Raw genomic sequence first — 15,505 nt, 5'->3', positions numbered from 1 at the left:
AAAAAAATATATATATATATATATATATATATATATATATATATATATATATTATACTATAATTATTACAAACTATTGGGAATAGCACGTAATTAAATGACAGTAAACTAAAAATGTTCATAATGATTATATTAATAAAATGAATATTAATATAATATCATTATTATTCATTTATTCATTCATCTGCAAAATTTCATCTCCTGCATCATGTCTGCGTGTCTCTAGAGCTCATCCTATGATCATAAAACAATCTTTACATTTGAACTCATTGTGGCCACACATCACGTGATTAATTATGTGATCGTTCTCACGATCGGACTCATGATCAGTCCCAGCAAAACCTTGGAGAAAGCGAAAGAATCACATCTTCCTCTTTCTGTCTCATTCAAACAGACCCGTATCAATCACATGATTGTAAGGGTTCCAGGGTTCCACCATCTGGACTCCTGACACCTGATCCGAATAAGGCCAAGCAATCTGGTGTAACCTTGTGGAGTCACTGTACAGACTGATAAATGATACATAGATTCCCTGAAGAGAAGCAGCAGAGGTGAAATGATCTCATCGTCCCTCAACCCAATCACTAATAGATCACTGATTATGCGGGAGGAATGCAGGCTAACCCGACGAAGCGAAAGATCCAGGAGAAAACGGTGGAGGTCTTGACACGAACGCAGAGTTATTGTCATTGTGGTAAGTATTATTCGTTGGTCAGAGGATTGTTGCATCACATGAAGTAAGTGTGGTGATGATAAGGAGTTCCAACGCCCTGAATGATCAAGTCAAGGAGCTTTTATTGTCATTTTAACCGTATATACAGTAGCTGATGTAGTTCCTCCAGAACCCTGGTTCTACAGGTAAGGACTAAAGTAAGTGTGCCACCTGGTACAAACAGTGCAAACAAACAACACAAGACAGTGTGTGTCAAATACACAACACACAAAATAGCGCAGAGCAGTATAGAGCAGAACTGTATAATGTGTTACACAGTACAATGTGCACAAGAGTGTTCTTATAAACATGAACACAGTGCTGTGCAATAACAGCAGTAGCAGCAATTAGGAGAAGTTCAGATTTGGAACAGTTGAGCAAGTGTGTGTGTGTGTGTGTGTGTGTGTGTGTGTGTGTGTGTGTGTGTGTGTGTGAGTGTGAGTTCAATTCAGTTATATGTTTTGAGAAACTTGATGGCTTAAGGGGAAAAAACTGTTGCATAGTCTGGATGCCTTTCCTGATGGTAGGAGGGTGAAGAGTATGTGTGAGGGGTGTGTGTGAGTGGTGTGTGAGGGGTGTGTGTGAGTAGTGTGTGAGGGGTGTGTGTGTGAGGGGTGTGTGTGTGAGGGGTGTGTGTGGGGATTGTGTGAGTGGTGTGTGTGAGGTGTGTGTGTGGGGTTTGTGTGGGGTGTGTGTAAGAGGTGTGTAGGGTGTGTGTGGGGTATGTGTGAGTGGTGTGTGAGGGGTGTGTAGGGTGTGTGAGAGTGGTGTGTGAGGGGTGTGTGGGGTGTGTGTGTGAGGGGTGTGTGTGTGGGTGTGTGTGAGTGGTGTGTGAGGTGTGTGTGTGAAAGGGTGTGTGGGGTGTGAGTCGTGTGTGTGAGGGGTATGTGGGGTGTGTGTGAGAGGTGTGTGAGGGGTGTGTGTGGGGTGTGTGAGTGGTGTGTGAGAGGGGTGTGTGTAAAAGGTGTGTGAGGGGTGTGTGTGAGAGGTGTGAGGGGTGTGTATGAGAGGTGTGTGGGGTGTGTGTGAGTGGTGTGTGAGGGGTGTGTGTAAGAGGTGAGGGGTGTGTGTGAGGGGTGTGTGTAAGAGGTGTGTGAGGGGTGTGTGAGGGGTGTGTGTGAGTAGTGTGTGAGGGGTGTGTGTGTGAGGGGTGTGTGTGAGTAGTGTGTGAGGGGTGTGTGTGGGGATTGTGTGAGTGGTGTGTGTGAGGTGTGTGTGTGGGGTTTGTGAGGGGTGTGTGTGGGGTGTGTGTAAGAGGTGTGTAGGGTGTGTGTGGGGTATGTGTGAGTGGTGTGTGAGGGGTGTGTAGGGTGTGTGAGAGTGGTGTGTGAGGGGTGTGTGGGGTGTGTGTGTGAGGGGTGTGTGTGTGAGTGGTGTGTGAGGTGTGTGTGTGAGAGGTGTGTGGGGTGTGTGAGTCGTGTGTGTGAGGGGTATGTGGGGTGTGTGTGAGGGGTGTGTGTGGGGTGTGTGAGTGGTGTGTGAGAGGTGTGTGAGTGGTGTGTGGGGTGTGTGTGTGAGTGATGTGTGAGGGGTGTGTATAAGAGGTGTGTGGGGTGTGTGTAAGTGGTGTGTGTGAGGGGTGTGTGAGGGGTATGTGGGGTGTGTGTGAAGGGTGTGTGTGAGAGGTGTGTGAGGGGTGTGAGGGGTGTGTGTGAGGGGTGTGTGTAAAAGGTGTGTGAGGGGTGTGTGTGAGAGGTGTGAGGGGTGTGTATGAGAGGTGTGTGGGGTGTGTGTGAGTGGTGTGTGAGGGGTGTGTGTAAGAGGTGAGGGGTTTGTGTGAGGGGTGTGTGTAAGAGGTGTGTGAGGGGTGTGTGAGGGGTGTGTGTGAGGGGTATGTGGGGTATGTGTGAGTGGTGTGTGGGGTGTGTGTGAGTGGTGTGTGAGGGGTATGTGGGGTGTGTGTGAGTGGTGTGTGAGGGGTGTGTGGGGTGTGTGTGTGGGGTGTGTGTGTGGGATGTGTGTGAGTGGTGTGTGAGGGGTGTGTGTGAGGGGTGTGTGGGGTGTGTGAGGGGTGTGTGGGGTGTGTGTGAGTGGGGTGTGGGATGTGTGTGAGTGGTGTGTGAGGGGTGTGTGTGAGAGGTGTGAGGGGTGTGTGTGAGTGGTGTGTAAGGGGTGTGTGTTAGAGGTGTGAGGGGTGTGTGTGAGAGGTGTAAGGGGTGTGTGGGGTGTGTGTAAGAGGTGTGTGAGGGGTATGTGGGGTATGTGTGAGTGGTGTGTAAGAGGTGTGTTAGAGGTGTGTGTGAGGGGTGTGTGGGGTGTGTGTGAGTGGTGTGTGAGGGGTGTGTGTGAGGGGTGTGTGCGGTATGTGTGAGGGGTGTGTGTACGTGGTGTGTGAGGGGTGTGTGTGAGTGGTGTGTGAGGGGTGTGTGGGGTGTGTGTAAGTGGTGTGTGAGGGGTGTGTGGGGTGTGTGTGAGGGGTGTGTGGGGTGTGTGTGAGGGGTGTGTGTGAGGGGTGTGTGCGGTATGTGTGAGGGGTGTGTGTACGTGGTGTGTGAGGGGTGTGTGAGGGGTGTGTGTGAGTGGTGTGTGAGGGGTGTGTGGGGTGTGTGTGAGTGGTGTGTGAGGGGTGTGTGGGGTGTGTGTGAGAGGTGTGTGAGGGGTGTGTGTGAGAGGTGTGTGAGGGGTGTGTGTGAGAGGTGTGTGAGGGGTGTGTGAGGTGTGTGTGAGTGGTCTGTGAGGGGTGTGTGTGAGAGGTGTGTGAGGGGTGTGTGTGAGAGGTGTGTGAGGGGTTTGTGTGAGAGGTGTGTGTGGTCGTCCACAATGCTGTTGGCTTTGCGGATGCAGCGTGTGGTGTAAATGTTCATGACAGAGGGGAGAGAGACTCAGATGATCTTCTCGGCCGTCCTCACGATCCTCTACAGGGTCTTATGATCTGAGACGGTGCAGTTCCCAAACCAAAGCGACGTGCACGACTTTAGATGTTCATTCCAGAAGAGTCAGAGGTCATAAAGATAGAAACCTATAAAAAGAAACCTATTAAATACTCTAAAATAAACACTCCTCCTCCATCCCCTTCTCCTCAACCTCCTCGTCTCTTCAACCACCACGAATAAATACACAATAACTCAAACAGTCAGATGTTCAGTGAGGAGTCCGAGTTTGAGGCGAATACAGAGAATATAAATGAAAAAGTGTGTAAGGAGCAAACATGTTTTATAGATTAGCCTTACTCAGCAATACTCTTGGCAGACATGTGTGTGTGTGTGTGTGTGTGTGTGTGTGTGTGTGTGTGTGTGTGTGTGTTAGAGCCTTCTGAAGGCTCGGACTAAACGATCTGCTGTGGGGTTCTTACGCTCCCTGGTGTCAGGCCGAGGTATTGCACATTGGAACTCTGCCTTACTTCTCTCTCTCTCTCTCTCTCTCTCTCTCTCTCTCTCTCTCTCTCTCTCTCTCTTTCTCTCTCTCTCCTTCTGTTTATTAATTTATACACGTTATATAATCAAACGTGTGTGAACACCTGACCCTAATATTGCTATCTGCTTCTTTTTAAGTATCCCCAGATCCACATTGCTTCTCTCTCTCAAGTCAAGTTAAAAGGGTTTTATTGTAATTTTAACCAGCTTTGTGTATACAGTAAAATAAGATGTTCTACATAAAACAACACAGAGCTGCATCACATAACATAGAGCTACATGTGTGTGTGAGGAGAGTGTGAGGGGTGTGTGAGGAGAGTGTGTGAGGAGAGTGTGTGAGGGGTATGTGAGGGGTGTGTGTGAGGGGAGTGTGTGATGGGTGTGTGTGTAGAGTGTGTGAAAAGAGTGTGAGGAGAGTGTGTGAAAAGAGTGTGTGAGGAGAGTGTGTGAGGGGTGTGTGTGAAGAGTGTGTGAGGAGAGTGTGTGAGGAGAGTGTGTGAGGGGTGTGTGTGAAGAGTGTGTGAGGAGAGTGTTTGAGGAGAGTGTGTGAGGGGTGTGTGAGGGGTGTCTGTGAGGGGTGTGTGAGGATATTGAAGATGTCGGTGAAGACCGCTAGCTGTTCTGCACATTCCCTGAGCACTCTGCCAGAAATGTTAAATAACCTTCAGTCTTCTGGGAAGATGTTCCACCGGATTTTGTGTGAGATTTGTGGAGATTCATTCAGCCTCAAGGGTGTCTGTAAAGTCCGGTACTGATGTAGGTGATGTGAGGAGGCCTGGGTTACAGTCAATGTTTACATTCATACTGTTCAATAAGGTTGGAGCTTAATAGCAAGAGATCTTCCACATCCTTCAACCAGTGGGAAGCAGATCTTCATAAAGCTGACTTGGGGGCATTGTCATGGAACAGGTTTGGATTTCCTAGTGGAAGTGAAGGGAACATTTCATGCTACAACATCCAAAGACGTCTAATACAATTGTGTCATTGGAGGAAAAGTCCATGAAGTTACTGAACAATTCAAGAACTTTGAGGATGGATTTGGACTATAACAGTTTACCCTCAATGGTTCTTCCTCATGCCATCTCAGGGAGTTTTTCTTTGCCACAGTCGTCATTCAGTGGGGACAAATATATAAAAAATTATAAGGAACAAACATATCAAATGTTTATTACTGCTTCATCTCTGTAAAGCTGAGATACAAACGTAGTGTTCCAATACTCTTACTTTACTCTGGATTACATTTTCAGTGTGAATGTGTCTAACAAAAATTAACGATTTGTGTTATAAAGTCAAATTGCGACTTTAAATGTAAACTTAAGGTCCTTTACAGATCCCTCAGGGGGAAACCTGAAACACATATCTTTCTATTTGGATCATTTTTAGTTTTGTTGGAGTTGTTGACCATGTGCCATGTTTTATTTACCCAGAGCAGCTCTGGCAAGTGTGTAGAAATGAGTACTGATAATTAACCGTATCAATAATAACAATAGTAGTAGTAGTAACTGTATTAATACCAGTGGGGGGGTGTCAGGGGCATTAAGACCTATTCTGCTGAAATAATTCTTACTTACGTTTTAATATATTTTGTTTTCCCAATAGTCCATTTTTAGGTTTTCTCTCAGTTGTTTCAGGTTGAAGTTTCTATCTAATCTAATTTCGGGCTTTACCTGTTGCCACGGTCAAAGGGACTCCATGTTGCTTGAAGCTGTTGCTTTAACCAATCAGATTGCGATTTGCTGACTCCAATGCTCCTTAAAAGGCATTTTAAATCCCCAGGAAGACACAAATGCAGGAAAAACCCCAGTGTCATTTGATGAGGTTCATATCGATGCTTCTGCTAATTGTGTCCAATGTGTTTCTTACTTTAGTAATGACGTTTATTCTCACAATCTCTCTGTTATACTGCGTTTCTCGAAAGAATTGATGGATTCTAGAGCCGTGGTGTCATAAGGAAGGTTTTAAGAGGAGGATTGATTCGGGTAGGACACCAATGAAGGATTCTGATAATTATAGTACTGATAATTGACTAATATCAAGAATAAGAACAAGAGTAGTATTAATAGTACAACTGCAATAAAGATAATGAAAACATTTGGGAAACTTGGGAAAGTTGCATAAAATAAAACCATAATGTAATGATTAGCAAATCTCATATACCCATATGTTTTTCTTTTTCAAAATTGTTTTTAGACTGAGATTTAAACATGTAGACTTTATCGAAAAAATGTGATAAATACAAGGAGTTACACTGACACCTAGTGGACAGAAGACACACTACAGGGAGGTCAACAGGTTGATATATATATATATAATTATTATTAATAAAATTAATGATGTTTCATTAATAATTGCATTAATTAATGTTATAAATCATTTTATTAAAACTATTTACATTATCACCACTTAGTGGCTCTTTATTTATTATCTCAATTTTAAATACGTATTTTAATAATCATTATTATAATTGTATCATTGTTATTGTTAATTATGCTTATTTTGCTTATCATGCTTATTATTATTGTTATTATCATTCCTTTTCTTTGTGCGCCGGCACCACGAAACATACCTTAAATTGTAAAATATTAGTACTTCTACTATTAATACTATACTACTTTACTATCTACAGTATGCTATTAGTATACTAATATTGTCAGGGATTCACCCTGCCACGCCCCCCTCTGTAGCTGTCAGCCTGGCAGCCTGACAGAACGACCGACCTATACCGAACGCGGATTCGCCATTCCGCGATTCCGACCGCAACGGATCGGCAGCTGAACCCGGCTTCGGATTTCCTCCGGAAGCTCAGTGCCGCTTCTCGCGGTTCAGATCCACAGAAGCCGGATCATGAGAGCGCGGCTGCGCCACGCCCCTCAGAGAGCGCGAGGGGATTACCGGCTCGTTACTCGGGGAAAAAAGACGAATTGGGCGGATTTCTGCAAGGCATCGGCGAGTATGTGGCTGTTAACATTTCCCGGTTTCCTTCCGAACGAGCCAAGATTGCCCTCTGTATTTCCCTCCTGTCTGGAGAAGTTCTTGCCAAAGCCAGCTCACTATGGAGCGCCAAAGGGGGCAAATTCGGCTCACTCGCCGAATTCAGCGGGCTGCTTCTGGGGAAGTTGGGGATAGAGGTGGTGGATCTGCACTACAGTCCCCTTGAGGAGGAAGGTGCTCCATTCCAAGGTTCTCAAGAGCACGCGGCTCCGTGCCGGATCTCCCATGAGCCTGCAGCTCAGCCCCAATGTTTTGATGAGAGGGCTGCTTCATCTCAGGGTCTCTACCAGCGTGCTGCTGTGTTCCGGGGTTCTCGTGGACGCACCACACCATCTCCGAGCGTCGGCGAGCACACCATGCCGTCACAGAGCTTCTACAGGCGTGCTGCTCTGTTCCGAGGTTCCAGTGGGCGTGCCACGCCGCCACAGTGTCTCCAGGAGCGTGCTTTCCCGCCACAGAGTCTTCACGAGAGCGCCGCGCCGCCACAGAGTCTTCACGAGAGCGCCGTGCCGCCACAGAGTCTTCACGAGAGCGCCGCGCCGCCACAGAGTCTTCACGAGCGTGCCGCCACAGAGTCTTCACGAGAGCGCCGCGCCGCCACAGAGTCTTCACGAGAGCGCCGCGCCGCCACAGAGTCTTCACGAGAGCGCTGCGCCGCCACAGAGTCTTCACGAGAGCGCCGCGCCGCCACAGAGTCTCCAGGAGCATGCTTTCCCGCCACAGAGTCGTCACGAGAGCGCCGCGCCGCCACAGAGTCTCCAGGAGCATGCTTTCCCGCCACAGAGTCGTCACGAGAGCGCCGCGCCGCCACAGAGTCTCCAGGAGCATGCTTTCGCGCCACAGAGTCGTCACGAGAGCGCCGCGCCGCCACAGAGTCTCCAGGAGCATGCTTTCCCGCCACAGAGTCGTCACGAGAGCGCCGCGCCGCCACAGAGTCTCCAGGAGCATGCTTTCCCGCCACAGAGTCGTCACGAGAGCGCCGCGCCGCCACAGAGTCTCCAGGAGCATGCTTTCCCGCCACAGAGTCGTCACGAGAGCGCCGCGCCGCCACAGAGTCTCCAGGAGCATGCTTTCGCGCCACAGAGTCGTCACGAGAGCGCCGCGCCGCCACAGAGTCTCCAGGAGCATGCTTTCCCGCCACAGAGTCGTCACGAGAGCGCCGCGCCGCCACAGAGTCTCCAGGAGCATGCTTTCCCGCCACAGAGTCGTCACGAGAGCGCCGCGCCGCCACAGAGTCTCCAGGAGCATGCTTTCGCGCCACAGAGTCGTCACGAGAGCGCCCCGCCGCCACAGAGTCTCCAGGAGCATGCTTTCCCGCCACAGAGTCGTCACGAGAGCGCCGCGCCGACACCTCCGGTCACAGAAGGCGAAGTGACTCCTCCGAGTCCCTCTCCAGACGACGCCCCATCCCAGAGCCCACGGAAAGCTTGGCTCCGCCCCAGGACCTCCAAGAGAGCTCCGCCCAGCTCCAGGTCCCTCCAGAGAGCTCCGCCCAGCTCCAGGTCCCTCCAGAGAGCTCCGCCCAGCTCCAGGTCCCTCCAGAGAGCTCCACTGATGTCGTGGACCTACAGGCGAGCCCTTCTCCGCTCGTGGATCTCCAGGCAGGCTTCACCTCATTTCCAGGCTGCTCAGTAGGCTCCGATCTGCTCCTAAGGGTCCCAAGGAGCGCCCCTACGCCCAGGGGTTTCCCTGTGCACTCACCCCGGCTCCAGGACTGCGAAAGGGAGGTTGAACCGCTGCCCCCGGGTTCCACCGACGGCGACGGCTCACCCCACAGTCCCGCAGAAGGCGACGGCTTACCCCACAGTCCCGCAGAAGGCGACGGCTCGTCTCCAGCGCCCGCAGAAGGCGACGGCTCGTCTCCAGCGCCCGCAGAAGGCGACGGCTCGTCTCCAGCGCCCGCAGAAGGCGACGGCTCGTCTCCAGTTTTCTCCAGAAATTGACAGGAACGAGCCACATTAGGGACCGCTGGGAAGAAGGACAGCTCATTGTCCATAGTTACCCCAAGGTTACGAGCAGTGGCTGAAGGGGAGAGCAGAGAGTCATGAAGTGTTATTTGGAGATCTTGACCTGAAGATGAGTCACCTGGGATGACCAGCAGTTCTGTTTTGCTGGGGTTGAGTTTTAGTTGATGATGACTCATACATGAAGATATGTCTGTCAAGCATGCCGAGATCCGAGCCGAAACTGTGGTATCTGATGGAGGAAAAGAAAAGATTAGTTGAGTGTCATCTGCATAGCAGTGGTAAGAAAACCCATGTGAGGATATGACTTCACCAATGGAGTGGGTATAGATGGAGAAAAGGAGGGGACCAAGAACCGAGCCTTGTGGGACACCAGTGGTGAGTCTACACGGGGCAGATGTGGATCCCCTTTATGTTACCTGGTATGTGCGACCTTCCAGGTAGGAAGCAAAACATTTCCATGCTGTTCCGTGGATACCGAGGCTCTTGACGGTAGACAAAAGAGTCTTGTGGTTAACTGTGTTAAATGCCGCTGAAAGGTTGCAGGAAGATAATTACAGATGACAGATTGGCTGATCGAGCAGCATGCAGTTTCTCAGAAACAGCCAAAAGGGCCGTCTCTGTGGAATGTGTCGCTTTGAACCCAGACTGGTTAGGATCATGAAGGTTGTTCTGTGAGAGATAGACAGACAGTTGGTTAAAAACAGTGCATTCCAGAGATTTAGAAGGAAAGGAGAGAAGTGATACTGTAGTACTGTACAGTGATACTGTAGTCTGTAGTTGTTGATGTCTGATGGGTCCAGAGCAGGTTTCTTTAAGATGGGATTGACCCTTGCTTGCTTAAAGGTAGTTGGCACATAGCCAGATGTTAAGGAGCCATTGATGATTGTGGAGATGAAAGACAGGAGATCTTGTGTGATGGTCTGAAGCATGGTTAAAGGGATTGGATCCAGAGGACAGATGGTGGGATTGCAAGATTGGATGACTTGCAGTATTTCATCTTCTGTTAAGGTTGAGAAGCTTGACAACAGTGGTGTAGTGGATTCCTGGCTGTGTTGTGTAGTTATTGTTGGGGGAGGCAAAGTCATTAGCAGTCAGGGAGGATGGAGCAGGTGTGGCAGGGGGTTCAGTAGTGAAGAGAAGATGTTGTGGAGCTTACAAGGATCTTGTGCAGAGGCCTTGAGCTTTTCCTTGTAGAAGGCAGTTTTAGCAGAAGTCACATCCGAAGAAAATTTGAGTTGTGATTTTTTTCCACTTCCTCTCTGCTGATCTGAGTTCTTGTTGATTGCTGCCTTCTTGGGTTTTGTAGTCAAGAGGCAAAGGAGGTCCATGGTTGAGGAAAGAGATGAGAGGAAGGAGTCAGTAGCAACGTCCAAGGGTAGGGAGGAAAAGGAGTCAGGGTCAGGAAGAGATGAAAGAGTACAGGAAGCTACCGGTTTCTCTTGGTGAGTGAGAGAAAGCATAGGCAGAAGACAGAGCAGCTGGTGTAGCTGTGTTCTGTGGGGATATCCAGGTCTCAGTAAGTGCCAGAAAGTCGAAGGTGTAGTGGAAAGCCAAGGCTGTGATAAAGTCAGCTATTCTTACAGCAGACTGGCAATTCCAGAGCCCACCTACCACCACTGTTTGAGATTGAGACAACAGAGGAGGGTAGATGAGGTTACTGGCAATGTGACATCTGTTCTGTGGATGGGAATGTCTGTGTCTGTAAGAGATGACTACAGATATGGGTTTAAGGCACATGACTGATCTCCCAATTTGATATCATTGTATTTTAAAAAGTAAAAGTAAAAATAGAAATTCTAAATAAACACTAAGCGTTACTGACCTTAGGGGGGCTTAGTCAAATATAAGTGAGAAAGCCCTGCCCACAATTTAAACCTCAAGTGAGACTGAAACTACCCTTGATTAATCACCTGGCAGAACTAATAAGCACAGACCAACACTCTAGAATCAACTGAGTTAAATAGATATACAAAGTTAGAATCCTACCTTACCAGAAGAGAATAGATTCACAATAGAGTTAAAGCCCTCTGTCCTACTCTATTCAACACGAAGAAATATTGCTGCTTTATGCAAATGTGTGTTTATTATTAGTGAAACCAAACTCAACATAGAGCATGCAGACAAAATATTCTAGTAAATGATTGTATGGTGTTTTAAATGACGTAAATCATCAGGACATCAAACGGAACTTTTACCGTGTTTCCACACGGACGGTTTTAATCGCCGGATGTGCGCATCATGGTGGATTTTTGGTGCTGATTTGAGACTTGCCGCATCAGTAAAACAAATTTCCGGTGGAGTTTTTTTTTATTATTTATGGGTGAAGAAAAAGGACCACGTGAATAAATGTATTTTTAAAACACTAAAAATGTATTTAAATATAAATAAATTTAAAAAAGTACAAATATTGAGAGTGGCATTGAGTAAAAGACAGGAGGTGGAGCTGGAGGTAGCAGAGCTGAAGATGTTAAGGTGTTCGTTGGGAGTGACAACGATGGACAGGATTAGAAATGAGTTTATTAGAGGGAAAGTGCATGTAGGACGTTTTGGAGACAAGGTGAGGGAGGTGAGATTGAGATGGTTTGGACATGTGCAGAGGAGGAACATGGGGTATATCAGTAGGAGAATGCTGAGGATGGAGCCACCAGGAAGGAGGAAAAGAGGAAGGCCAAGGAGGAGGTTTATGGATGTGGTGAGGGAAGACATGTAGATGGATAATTTGAGAGAGGCAGATGTAGAGGACAGGGGGGGTATGGATGATCCGCTGTGGCGCCCCCAAATGGGAGCAACCGAAATAATTTATTTATATTTTTAATTGAAATGGACAAGCATTAATTTTGACAGCCCTAAAATACACACACACACACACACACACACATACACACACACACACACACACACACACACACACACACACACACACACACACACTATAGAGCCAAACCTTTGTGAATGATAAAATAGGTATGTGCTGTTCCACTAGATTCTGTGAAGATTTGTGTTTATTCAGCACAAACAGCTGGTGTTAGAAAGCCTTGGGTGCATCAGCGTTCACATTCATCCCTAAGGTTTTCAATAGGGTTGGAGCTCTATAGCAGAAGATCTTCCACATCTTTCAACCCAAATAAATAAAGCATATCTTCATAGAGCTGGCTTTGTGCAAAGGTGCATCTTCATGGTTTGGGTCTCCTAGTTTAATTGAAGGGAAAATTTAATTCTACCACATCCAAAGACGTGATACACCTGTGTGCCTTGGGCGCTGTGGTAACCAGTTTGGGGAAGAAGCATCTATGGTTGTCCCAATACTTTTGACCACACAATTGGCATTTCCTGACATGTGCGTGACTTGAAACTTTTAACTGCTGGAGAAGTAATTACACATAATGTAAAGTAATTGTAACGTCTCTAAATGTAAAACCAGTCAGACTTGACGCACAGCGTAATTAGCTTTAAGTTTGTTGGCATACAGTCAAGTGGCTTCTCTGGAGTTTTTATATATGATGTGAGGAGTTCAGGTTGATTATTCTTCTTTTAACAGCACGTCTCCATGAGTTTAGTTCCCCATGCAACACAGTTATTAGTCAACATCTTGCAAGTACAATCACAACTAAGACATTTCAGCTGGTTATTATAAAAGTGAATCGGGACTCAATGTGAAATGGAATGTTCAAAAAGTACATACCAAACTTACTTGTTGGTATCAAAAAGTTTCTAAACTAATGATGTAACTAGTGCTACAAAGACCACGAAGACCAAGTTCCTTCCATGACTGGACAGAAAGTTAGCACAAACGAGAAAATTCGACATGAAACCGGGCAAATCTGCCACAGAGACGTTTGACACGACATACGTTTGACGTATGCCGATGCTGCAATGAGTCTTCCAAGGTGTTTCGAGCTGCACGCACGTTTTAAAAGCCGAATAACATCGCTGGAAGATGAGCGAGATCAGGAACGAGCTCAATCACCCCGAAAATTTCTAAACCATTCGGCTACTGGTGCATGATGATTGTCAGAGAAAAATCCACACCTTCTCACTTCTGAATTTACCAGATTTGGCACTAGGTTCTTGACACGTTTTGAAACAAAGACCTCCAGGATGTATTCCAGACGTTTCGGAAGGGTTGGGAGCGCAGTATCACTGTGTAAGCAGACTATTCTGAAGGTGAAAGGGTGTAAATATAGATCAATAAAGTACTTTTTTGTGAACAGAGAAAGTGTCGATACCACTGATTGAATAGATCAAATTAACGCTTAATTTTCCTTATTTAATTTATACTCCACTCAGTTCTAGAATTCTGCTGCTCTGAATCACACATAGTGATAAAGTAGTGCCAGTAGATTATATTTATTTACAAGAGTTTTACTAAATAGGTATTATAGAGAGAGTGTGTATGTGTGAGTGCATCTTTGCTGCATTTCTTCTAATAATGAAGCTGTTGGAGTAACTCCGGGTGCTGACCACAGAACAGTTTTCTGGATCATGTTCACGCATGCCTTCTTCTTCGCATGCAAAAACTTAAACTTGCATTTGTGGATAACAAATGACCTTATTATTTCCTTAAAATGGTACGTTTCCTCAGTTTACACATTTGATATGTTTTTGGTTTGTTTTATTGTGAATAAAATATTGTTTATGAGATTTGCAAATGATTGCCTTCTGTTTTTGGAACTTTTTTTGGAACTGGGGTTGTATATTAAACAATGATGTTTCTAAAAGGAAGGGTGTCGTTTTTAATGGAGGGTAAATCCTCTGTGCAGGAAGAGACGGAGGCAGAAACACGACAGTCAGATCTCAAAAAAATAAAGTTTAATGTTCGTGTGCTGTATAACAAATTAAATATATTAGTGTTTAAAAAAAAAAAAGGACAGGAGGTGAATGACTACTGCATATCCCAACCATGAATCGGTGACAATGACGAGAACAAAGCCTTTACTGGATGGATCTTTTTCTTCTTTAAAAAAACAACAACAAAAAAACACGACACATCCATCGCACACAATCCTGAACGCACATTTTCCCCCTTTTCTGTTTCCTGAAGCTCGAGTAGAGACGACAACAAAAGACAAGAACAGAGGACAGAGATATCTTCTGACCTGTAGGGTTTGAGGGTTGGAGCTGCATGTGGATAAACTAGTCAAGACCATAGCGTACGTGTGTGTGTGTGTGTGTGTGTGTGTGTGTGTGTGTGTGTGTGTGTGTGTGTGTGTGAAAACACGTGTAAAATAAAATAAATAAATAAATAAAAAATAGGAACTGACCCTAGATCAGATGTACTCTCTCTGAAAAAAAGGGTTCTAACCATACGGTACCGGTACTTTTCCGTGTTCACATCGATGTCGATGTGTAGCATTGAAGACAAAGCGAGTGCGAACGACCGCAGCGAGATTAAAAAAAGCCTGATCGAGGGGCGCCAAAACTTTTGACAACACATTATCACAGGTGTACTCCCAGCTCACTTGTTCAGTAACACGTTCACGTGACTGGTTTAAACATATTAACAAGTGCATAAGTATTTACTATTATAGTAGTATTTACTATTCCTTTGCTATTTCGGTTACTAGGTGGTGACGAATCGGATTCACGTGTCGACTGTTTATAATAATGGTGCTTTTAAAATTCGAGTGACTTCATCATCATCATCATCATCATTGTCTGGGGAGTAACACTGCACAAATTCGAAACAAAGATCAAAAGAATTCGAATTTGGTTCAAATTCAATGGTATTGTGTCGTATCATATTGTGTTGTATAGTATGGAATGGTATCAGATCATATCGTATCGTATTGCCTTGTATCGTAATTCGGGTATAGTAATATATCGCATCGTATCGTTCCATTTTGTATTGTATAGTTTCGAATGGTATGTTATTGTATTGTATTGTGTGGTATAGTATCACATCATATTCTATCGCATTGTTTGCTATCTAATTGCGTGGTATCATATTGTAGGGTATCATATTGTATTGTATCATTATATGATATTGTATTGAATGGTATATTGTTTGCTATCATATGGAATGGTATCTGATTGTATGGTATCGTAAGATGTAGTTTTGTATCTAATATTATGGTATCCATTGTATGGTATTGTGTTGTATAATATATGATATCGTATGGCATGGAAGCCTGACGGATAAATTCAGCTCGCTCGCTAATAATAACCCCGTATCCTATGTAGCACATTTGTAATCAGGCCTTTATTTGCTCTTTGTTGCCCCCCCTGGTCCATCCAATTACACGTTAAGTACAAAAGTTTGTGCCCCCAGTTTTTCAGTGAAGAAAAAATATAAAAAAAAATAAATAAATATAGAAAATAAATTGTTTTCTATATGTTTTTTCCAGATGAGAAGTAGAATAAGTTGCTTACACTACCAAGGGGTTTGGGGTTTAACGATTCTCGTCGGCACACACTCCAAACAAACAAACAAACAAAAGCAAGAAAGAAAGAAAGATTTGAAAAAATGGCACTTAAATGAAGAAA

Source organism: Silurus aristotelis, assembly GCF_946808225.1.
Source record: "Silurus aristotelis genome assembly, chromosome: 3".
NCBI classification, from domain to species: Eukaryota; Metazoa; Chordata; class Actinopteri; order Siluriformes; family Siluridae; genus Silurus; species Silurus aristotelis.
This window is presented reverse-complemented; position numbering follows the sequence as displayed.